This window comes from Cryptomeria japonica, chromosome 3, assembly GCF_030272615.1.
Source record: "Cryptomeria japonica chromosome 3, Sugi_1.0, whole genome shotgun sequence".
In the NCBI taxonomy this organism is placed as follows: domain Eukaryota; kingdom Viridiplantae; phylum Streptophyta; class Pinopsida; order Cupressales; family Cupressaceae; genus Cryptomeria; species Cryptomeria japonica.
Window position 1 is genome coordinate 209,789,219 of NC_081407.1, and position 9,239 is coordinate 209,798,457.

The 9,239-nt window shown below is 33.8% G+C and overlaps 1 pseudogene; it reads right to left on the reverse strand.

Moving 5' to 3' along the window:
- Positions 1-239: 239 nt before the first annotated feature.
- On the reverse strand, positions 240-1,807 carry LOC131074539 (aspartyl protease AED3-like; annotated as a pseudogene).
- Between the last annotated feature and the right edge of the window lie 7,432 nt (positions 1,808-9,239).

The window sequence follows — 9,239 nt, forward strand, 5'->3', positions numbered from 1 at the left end:
TATTTCTTCTCCATTAAGACCTTTGTTGAACAAACAACATCATTTTCTAAATGCCCTGCCAATTGACCTCATGTAATACACCAATATATGCAACAAAAAAATAGACCAAAATGTTTTCTAATTTGACATTCCACACCTCTTCGGCATACCCATTGCACACCAAAGTACAATTGCTAGTAAATATTTGTAATATATCTATATTACTAGTTCACTTTAAAACAATAAAACTGTACCTTACACCTCTCGGATATATGCGAGCGTGCTTATTACAACGTCATTTTACTACATTATTACAGTGTTACAGCATGTGAGATGGCGAAGCAGAGTGGATATTGGGAAAGGTATTATAGGCGATGATACGGTGAATGAACATCACTCAACAAGCATACTACTTACCATTGCAGTTCTCTCTAGCGATTCCAAGTCTGGATCCTGGGACGTCGTGCACCATTCGAAAATTCTGCTGCTGATAGTTCCCAAATATTGACAATACATCGCCATACCCATCCGGAGGGAGAGCGGAAGCAAGGCATAACACGGAGCCATCCTCATTCCCGGGGTATAAACTGTTTTCCATGGGAAGACTCATGTCCAGACTATCGTCAAAATGCAACGTAATTACAGGAAAGTTCATACTATCGCCGGATGGTTTGTTGTAGCAGGTATCAAAGAAATCTGTGGGACTAGCCCGAGTCAGATTGGAGAGCTGACGGCGGAAAGAATCTCTCGTGGCATTGTAAGCGGGCTCCACTAGCCGAGTGATAACTGTTCCCAAATCTATGATAGTCCCTCTTCCCGTTGAGTTGTCGAAGGTGAAGGTCCCCTCTGGGATGGAAACAGGCTCTCCTCCCACAGAGATTCCGTTTAGCCCCACATAATAGAAGGAAGGGTACCTAGCGTTGGACAAGAGGGGCGTGAACTGCATGCCCTGCACAGATAGAGCCCCTTTCCCCAGCACGAGAGATCCCGTGAAAGCAGAGGAGCCAAGGGAAGGAAGGCAATAAGAGAACGTACTGTCATATAACGTGGCCGTCTGAGAAACGAAAGAGACAGGATCCCTCCCAAACCCAACAAAACCGGGCGAGCTCTGGATGATTCCACTCGCCGAACTCGCACATCCGAAGACAAAATCCTCCACCGGCTGAGAGCCCACAGTTAGCGTCTCAGACGAAATGAGCTCCTCCACCTTTGACTTGTCGCCGTACCCTTGAGTACGACAACAGTTGACATTGTTATCATTGTTCGAACAGTCGCCTAGACTCTGACACTGCTGAGAAGCGCAGGTGAGATACTTATACGTGGACGACTTGGATGGCTCGAATTGCTCACTTGAGCAACCGGAGCAGGGATTGCAGGGAATTCAGGCGACATCGCTGCCAGTATCGAGGATAGTGTAGAAGCTCTGCGCAGGCGTGCCGAAACCCAGCTTGATAATGTAGTTTCCCGTGTTGATGGCCTGCCCCGAGGCCAAGGGGATGTTTGCGTCTTCTTGGGGATTAACCATAATCTTGCCGGCCCTCCATCCCCCTTTCATCATTGCTCTGTAGCGTTGGGTGTGGCCTTTGATAGATTCGGATATCGCCCTCCACCATGTTGAATTGGGAACGCGGAAGGGAGAACACTTGCCCGGAATGTGCATCACACTCAAACTTGATGTTTCCGATTTAAGGGCAGAGCAGTTCTTGCTATCCTCTTCATCCTTCCATTTGAATGATGCAAGGTTTACTCTCCCAACCTTACTCTTTTCTGCCCACACACAAACAAGTAATAAAAAAGACACTTGGACGGAGCATAGATACTTTGTCATTGTCATACAACTTTGAGCAGCACAGGCACTGGTGAAAGCATTCACAAGATGGCCTTGTTTATAGATGTATAAAGCACAAACTACCAAATAATCGACGGATTGCATTTCGTCTCGAGTTTATGTGGTAGTTGTTCGCTTCATTTTGCTTGGTTCACTTTTACTCTTAGGTTGATTTCAGAAACTATTAGTTCAATTGTCGACGCGGTAGGATTTCGTCTCACGTAAAGGAAACTCTGAAAGGTGTTGGCAGCAGACTGAATTTAATGCTTGTGTCCGTCTTCCACGCAATTCATTTGGTCCACTTCATTTCAGTAGTTATGACCGCGTCATGTGGAATCAGAAATTTCTTTTTCTTGGTCGCCAATCACTTCATCATTAGGTTTTTTTAAAATATCACCGGTAGAATCAACCGTTGATCCTATTGTTTTTTCGGTTCTACTCTTAGGTGTACCTCTTTTTCTATTCTTTTTTTCATATTGTATCATTATTTTTTATTAATACAAAATTAAATAAGATATATTCATTAGGAAAAAATATATCATTTTAGCTAATTAATTATCTAAATACAAGTTAATGTATAATTGAAATGAATGTGATACTAGCATATATATATACGCAATCAATAAAAACAATAATATTTAGATATTTATTCATATAAAGAAATTGATCATTCTTTAATTTTTTTTATGTTACACTAACTTCTTAGCATGGACACTCTATAACAACCTATAAAATAAAGAAAAGACTTACAGTGAGTAGCTTATATCAAACAAGTGAAATGCACATAAATATGAAGTTGATTCAATTGTTTATGAAAAATGAAAGTAGAAAAAACAAGAGGTTACAAAGTTTTCTTATATAAAAAATGATATAGTGATACTCCACTTAATGAAAAACTATAATATGCCACATTTAGTATTACATTGTAATGTGAAACCATACAATTGTGAAAGAAAACACAATATGACACACTTTGTACAACCATGTAGTGTGATTGCAAACAATGTGAAAATGTGTGATTGAGCTCTACCTAATTGTGGGATATATCACAAGTACATTAATGATAATACATCCCTATCTCTTTACTTACATTCATAGTATGCAAGAAACTAGAGGAAAAGGGAAATGATGCATGATAAGCCATGTGAAAATATGTAATGATTGCAATCACGTGTAAGAAAATAATAGGTTTTAAATACTAGTCATGTAAGAACACAAAGTATGTAAGCATGGAAACACATAGGATGTGAATGATTATCAAGGAACAATTGCACTCTAAATGAAAAACTCTTAAAGGAAAAACATAGCTCTAAAAGTTAGTTATAAATCATATAAGTGTATAAAGAATGCAATCAAATTAAAATATAGTCATATAAACACAAATAAGTAAGATAATTACATAAATTTACATGCACTGATAAAGAATCAAAATGACTAAGGATCATAAGCATAAAGACATAATCATGATATATAGAAGAAATAACGGTATGAAATTTTAAGATCATAGTTTCAAAAATTATATGTAAATAAGTTAAATAGGAGAACATTAAAAGTGGGAAAGATGAAACATAAACACAGAAAGAATACAAACCAAGTATGCTTAGAAACTAATAAGTAGAATATGAAAGTAAAATACTTGACACATAAAGAAAGAATAGGTTAAAAAAATAAAAATGACATATAAATTAAGCTCCCAAATTAAGGAAAAAAAATTATTTATCTCAATATAAAAGTTGAAGTGAGATCACAAAAAACAAGGTAGAAAAAAATTTGTCAAAATGTAATAAAAAATTTATGAAAAAAAAAATACAAACTAAAAATTATAAATATAGAATGTAATGTTAGGTCCCGGAGACAACTGAGAGGGGGGGGTGAATCAGTTGTCTAATAAATTCAAACCAAAAACTTATTAACCAACTTAATGCTTAATACTGGTAAACCAGTTAAGTATGTCGGTAGACAGTGTTAACAGTAAATTGCCATACTGGTAAGAATTAATGCATGAAACATAAACACAAAGTCATCCACAACACATGACACCAATATTTGTATGTGGAAACCTTGTAAGGGGAAAAACCACGGTGGGAATCCTTACCCATAATCAGATGATACTATTGTAGATAGTAAGTTTACAAAGAGGGGTCTGCACATGCAAAAAGGCCAACAACCTAGAGCTCACTGCTCAATCACAAATGGGAGTCACACTAACTACAGTTGAATGGTTAAATCCAATAAGAATGTACTGTACAAAATCGCATCTTCATATGCTGAATTCAGTACCGGTGTAATGTTGATATGCTTCTACAAAAACCTAACTTCACCTTCAGATGATGTCTTTGTGTATGCCTCTGCTTGATCTCGCATATACCTTCACTCAAATCTTTTTCACATTCCACACTTGATCTTACAAATAAGATCTTACATTTATACCATACCCTAAGACCAATTTTAGTAGGTCGGTTCTATAAGATATTACAATAAAACATTTTACAAATAATATCTGATGCAATAACTGATTAAACATGTCGGCTTAATGCATTTACATCAATAATAAATCATCTTCATAGCGTGCCATGCTAATCTGGAAAAGATAAACCTGCCGATGTAACCCTAGATAACCTAGACCTATTTGTCGGTAAAGGCAAATATGCAAATAAGAATATATCAATGCTTAGTACTTCAAAATAAAGTGTCCACATGATGTCTTCGACATTACCAAGTGTCTTCCATGTCATTCTAGGTATCGGTGAACATTATATCCTGCCGGTTGATCATATACCAATAACTGTTGCACAGATTACTTCTTGCCGATGAATGTTGCTAGATCTCCAAAGTAGGCGTATTTAGTAGGTGTTGACATCAATGTCAAAACCATACCAAAATACCAACATGTACAAGAATGTTAATGAATCACACAACAAATCTTAGAGGATCATCCTCCAAAGAATCGTCCTCTTCCCAATTTTTCTATCATATCCTCCTCCAAAGTTTGGTATAATAAACACTTTTTTTTTTCTTGATGAATTTGATAGTGATGCATGTCTAAATTTACGAAATACAAACTTACCTCTTATCTTTCCCTTTTTCTTTCTTTGTTGTAATAATTTTATCTATAGATGACATAAATATTTTTCCCTATCGTAAGGAAGTTCCTTGCAAGCAAGAAGATAATTGTCCAAATTGAAATAACTCAAATGCATGAATGGTTCATATTAATCTCTTCTAAATATTACAACTCTACCTCCATGAACATACTTTATATAATGATAAACAATAAAAGCTATACCATTCATATGTTCCCACTAAAATCCACCCAAAAGCTTGTGTGGAACTTATATGAAGCTTGGATGACATGACACAAGATATTTACTTCTTTATATCCAATCTTAAGATGTAATGTGAGATATTACACAGTATGAATTAATATTTCATTAGTCTTTTTTGAAATAAATTCATTATTAGCATATGAGAGTGAATTTATATAATTATAAATTTAATATTTTTTTATTTATATATATTGTACTTATTATTAGGATTAGTAAATGATTATGTTTCATATCTTACAAATAATCCATTATATTTTTAATATCATTTGTACTTTAATTCAAATTGAATTTTTTTTTAATTTCTATCTATATTTTCAACTATATTTAACATTAATTTGAAATTTGAAATTTCTTTATCATTGAAAAGAATCTATACTAGTTAAGTAGGCTTACACATGAAAAAGAAAATGATAATTTACTATTATTTTTAACATAAAGTGTACTTATTTCCTCTCATTTGTTGAACTCAATATCGAATACATAATTTAGTTTCTATTTTATTTTTTTTAATGAAAATAGAAAAATGATCTATACTTAATATTTAGGGCAGACAATCTAGTAGTTATACAGGGTTCAATTGTTGTACACCCCCTTTTACTTATAATAACCAGTCTTGCCACATACTTATATTATATATTGTAGCTAAATAATGCACATATAAATGTTGGTCAAAATAGACCCATACTTGAACACATAAATATAAGGAATGTTATATTAAAAAGGTGTGTGTGTGTGTGTGTGTGTGTGTGTGTGTGTGTGTGTGTGTGTGTGTGTGTGTGTGTGTGTGTGTGTGTGTGTGTGTGTGTGTGTGTGTGTGTGTGTGTGTGTGTGTGTGTGTGTGTGTGTGTGTGTGTGTGTATTCCGTGTATAAAAAACCTTGTAGATAGATAAGTGTCCATTTTTCATTTTTTTAAATGGAGGTCTTACAATATTCCATGTAATAGCTATATGCTGGTGAAGTTAGCTCACATGACTATAAGTCCCGCTCCCCTAGAATAATTGAAAAAGTTTTGAATTTTTCCTTTAATAGTGTAATTGTATAAATTATAAATTTTATAAATTTTTGTTGTTTGAGTTTCAGTTTGACATCGACTTCCTAATAAATTTCTTTGTACTTTCTTGTCTAATTGTTTGATATTAACTCTCCTTAGATATTCAAAGTGTATCTTTTACTACTCACCATATTTTATGAATACTATATTATTCTTTTTTATATCAAAACTAATTAAAAGTATATTTGTCATTTTTTGAATTCTATATTTATTTATTTAATATTAATACAATTACGTACCCAAAAAATTGGGCAAATCCACAACCTTTCTATAAATATATTGGTGTGATAGCCAAAGACATCAAGATGGGAAGTTAAAGATTTGATGTGTGAGGAGAAGCAAAGGGCAATTTCAATGGATCTTCTCATTTGTTTGATTGCGAGTAAGAGGCAAATGGCATTCACTAGAGAAATCAAGGATAGAAGAATGAAAGAGGTGTTGATTCATTCTCATAGTCTAGTGGCGCAAGCAATAATGAGGATTCTGGGTGGGGAGTTCATCTTCACTTCCCACAAATATAAACTTAACAGGAAAATTCCTGTAGTGTTTTTAGCTACGCTCCTTCATGTGGGTGAGTCCAAGGATGCCACTGTATTGTTGTGTCATAAAATCTTCAAAAAGGAGATTATTGGAAACCTGGACAAGGCCATGGACAACATTAGTGATGAACTGACAATTCCTTACCCTAAGGATTATAAGGTCATCATCTGAGATGGGAAGCCAGTGCCACACCTTCCCATTTTGGTGATTGAGGATGCAAGGGCCTTTGAAGCTAGGAAAGCGGGTATCAAATGCAATGTGATCTTCTTGATGAAGCTCTACCGAATGAGGAACAATGAATGGGATCATTGGATTCGCAACTACATGAGAGTGGATGGGATCAATACTAACAATGAGGAAGAACGGTTTGAGATAAAGGTGGATAGTCTTACGGCAATTTTTGAGGAGCAAGGACTGAGACCAAGCAACATGGATGTGGCACACCCTAACTTTCGTCTCCCAGGTGACAAGGACAAAAAAATGGTCATGAATTAGCATGCTTTGATGTTTTTTATATTTTTCAAAATGCATTTCGAATAGCAGGTGAGTAGTCCTCTTTGGCCCCTGTATCTATATATATATAATTCCTTAGACAGTTTTATACTTACTTATGGGATATAGCTAGACAGAGGCCTTTTGTATAGAAATTTGGGTGTCTGATTAGGTTGGTCTTGCGGGTGTTAAATTATGTATATTTACCAGTCTGGTTGTTGGGGTTAGTTTGAGGTTTTTGAATGTTATTAGCTGTTATCCAGAACACTACTCTACTCCTATGCATATTGTATCACTCTTTTATAGTATAATATAAATTCTCATAGGCTTCAGCCCCTTGTTGATAAAAAAAAATACTAATTCTACTATGTGAAGGGATGCCATTCAAGATAGATTCGATTAACCTATCAATAAATTGAAAACAAAAAGCCTCATTAATAAATAATGGATGATGATCATAAAATGAATGTTCGTACAACTACATCTCTAAAGGATAATTAAAAAAATCATAAAATATTCACTTACTATTAACCTTACTAATTTCATATTGTGTTTCTATGTGTCCTTCTCCTTTGCTTGCTATTAACCTTCCTAAGTTCATCTTTTGTTTCTATGTTTCCTTTTCCTTTGCAATCTTCTATAAGGCCTATTATGTTCACTAAAGATGTTTCCTTTTCCTTTGCAGTCTTCTATGAGGCCTATTATGTTCACTAGATTTGTAATTTGAGGCATGTAAGTTTGAATCAAAAAAATTAACATTCTAATTTAAATTTTATTTTTTTCATATTTTTTGTATTAGTTATCATAAGTTGACTTGGTACATATTTTTGTGAGTTATTATTATATTATTCTATTTAAACATACTAATGTGTCATTAATTCACATGGAAAATAAATGTAGAAAATATGATTGAATAAGGAGAAATTGCTATTAAGCACGCTTCATTTTCTCAAGGACAACAAATCTTCATCCATATCATTTATATTAATCCATTTACACATTTTTGAATATTGACATTAGATATTCACTGAATGATGTAAAGTTGACCATACTCCACCTAATGTGTTGACTTAGAAGAAGTTGAATGTATAAGTCTTGTGATTTCATCAAATGTGTTTGTAAACACCACTTTGACATATTTAGACATATGAACGGCAAAGGTGAGAAACCTTTATGCACACATTCTGTCAATTCCTTTCCATTCAACTAAGTTTATTCTCATGCATCAAATCAAAGACATGATGCTCAAGTTCCAACTCATGAGACAAAGATTTAAATTACAATAATTTTTAAGATTATATAAAGATTACTTAACATATTTTTTGTTGAAAGTATTTTTTGCAAATGATTCTAACATGATATTGAATTTTTTGCATCATTGCTTTCAAACGTTAATATATCTATCCTCTCTATTCAAATTTTTAATTATTCATTACATATTTATTGACTCAACTAATTTAATATAAAAATATTCTTTAAATAAAATTAATATAATAATAAACAATTAAAACTTTTTTCATAATCTAAATTATAATTAATAGTAATGAATTGATTGGTTGATTGATTGATAATGTCTAATAGTTTAGTAACTAGTGTGAAATGAAAATGATTGTTCACATGCTAAGATGCACCAATACATAAAATATTATGTATGAAAAGTAATTTATATATTGATATATCCTAGAAGGTGGATAGCCATTTCTGTGTGAAATATCTCCACAGCCCTTATGTCAGAAATGGCTTTAAGTCAAATATTGAAAGGAAAGTGGTTGGCGAGGAAGGAAAACTAAAATTCTAATTCCGCAAAATGCGGGCATAACTTGTGGAAAATTGTGAAGCGAACAAATTGCGTCCATATATTAAAGTCAAGTCATTTAAGAAGCAAAGACGACGACTGAATTGCGTACATAAATTGAAGTCTATATGGAGGAGTCAAGTCAACTAGAAGGGGACGCGGAAGCCAATCGGATCGACAAGTTAAGCGATATTTTCATCTGAGACCTGTGCTTGCCAAAGACGACA